Below are 2,163 nucleotides of genomic sequence, written 5' to 3' on the forward strand. Positions count from 1 at the left end.
AAAGTATGTGCAAATCCTTTATAAGCAGGGACTCAGTTGAATATCTTTCAGCAAATACAAGAGGACACAACGTTAGTGTGTTTTATTCTGGATAGCACCTGGTTTGATAGCACTGCTGATGGAAGGTTATGACAGAATAAAGAGAATCAACTACATGCACCTCAGTATGGCCAAACTAGTGTAGATATATTTTTAAAAACCTAAAGAGAAAAACTTGTTTTTATTATGTACAATTTTTTATGTTATCTTAGATTTTTTTATTTCAATTCTTATTAGTAAGCATGCCATTTGGAGGAGGTGTGCTATTATTAATGGTATTGATGATTACCGGTAAGTATTGAACACTCTTATTGTTATTCTGCTCAAAATGTGTGTCCTGTATGTAGATTGACATAAAACATGCAAATTACATACCGAAACGTCTGGCTCCATGAGGAACAGTATGATATGACTTTTGGTGGCACTGCATCACACAACGTTGTGCAAGACACTGCGACAAAAATAAAGATCGGTGAGATTTGAGCAAAAACACATGAGAAAACCCAGCCAACTTTGGAGCTCTGTAGATAACGTTTACAGTTTTGACACAATCACAGTTTAAGTTTTGTGATTTTACAGATTTTTTTTCACAGCAACTGCCAGATACATAGGTCAGATATGGAAGTGGTTTGAAAAGACAGTAAACAAAGTGAAACAGAGGAGGACGACTTGCTGTGGTGACCTCTGAAGAGGGTGCAGCCAAAAGAAAAGAAGACATTTGACTGACAGTTTATAATGTCTAAAAAATTCAAATCTTTCACAAACAAACCATTCTTGCGCCTATAACACTTTTGGTGCACCTGCAGTGTCTTTCACTGCTGGGACTGAAGGTCTGGACTTTTCCAAATTGAATCTTGCTGATTTAAGTTGAGATGTTCTTTTTCGCATTGACTATTCATATCTAGAGAAGTCCTGATGAAGTCCTCCCACCGCAACACCCGTCACATGCAAGCAGAATCAACACAGTTTTGTATTTAGTTGATGATGGAGGAGTTAGCAGAGGAACATAACATTTCTCTGGTTAACCGAGGTGCGGCACAAATTTGAAAATTCGTCACAAACAGTGCCACCATTTCCGACAGACAGTGCAGGAACGTTACCCTGCACTCCCTCCAGGCCATCACCACCATGTCTACATGGGAGAGACACACTCCCAGTCAGCACAACCATGCGCCACCAGTGTCTCTGTCCAATCTCGTTCCATGAGTTCTTTGACTATCTTTGTATATTTTATTTGACTTTCTTATCATTTTTGCTGGAACTGTTGTAATGATCTTTGTATTTTCCAAAAGCCTCAACCAACTGCTCCTCAGCAGATGCTGCTCTCCAAGATCAGCTGACTGCTTCTGACTTGAGGCCAAACACAAGACGGAGTGCAAGTAGAAAACACTATTTTATAAAATTTCAAGTGTGACTATTAAGACAAGATGGCATTGGAGTTTGCTGACATTATTGCAGACAGTCTATTTCTCATGGACCTTTTATACTCAACAGAAAACCACAAGGAAGAAATCCTGATAAGTCCTCCCACTGCAGCGCACGTCATGCACGATCAGAATCAACACAGACCGCACGGTTTTCAGAGTGGGTGTTTATTTTCAGATGGAGTTGGAGGAGGAAGATCTGACATTTCTGTTGTTAACCGAGGAGACACACCATTTTGTAAATTTATCACAAAAAGATAAGCCGCTTTACATTAAAAAATCCATCCAAGCTCTGACCAAATGCATAATGCTGTGACTAGTTCTGCCTGGAGGCAATGCAAAAGATGGGGGTGTCAGCAGGTAAGAGTAGAATAATTACATTTTTGTCATGCACCAGTGGCAACAAGACATAAGAATGGAGCTTCTCAGTGACTATAAACCAGCCTTTAGTCTTCCGAGTTGAAGAATTTTTAATATGCAACTCAATTTTCACGTAGTGACAATTTGTTTGAGATGTGTTTTCAGACTACTTTTCTGTCAGCCTCTCATTAACTTGGCAGTCAGGGACTGGGACAATTGTTTGAGATTATCATGGTGACCACAATGAGAGCTTTTAATATATGTTTTATCTTATCCAAAAAAGTTCAATCTGATCCTCTGGACATTCAAAAAAACAAAAAATAAAACAAAGCAAAAAAAT

Source organism: Nematolebias whitei, chromosome 4, assembly GCF_014905685.2.
Source record: "Nematolebias whitei isolate Nwh7 chromosome 4, NemWhi1, whole genome shotgun sequence".
Classification (NCBI taxonomy): Eukaryota; Metazoa; Chordata; class Actinopteri; order Cyprinodontiformes; family Rivulidae; genus Nematolebias; species Nematolebias whitei.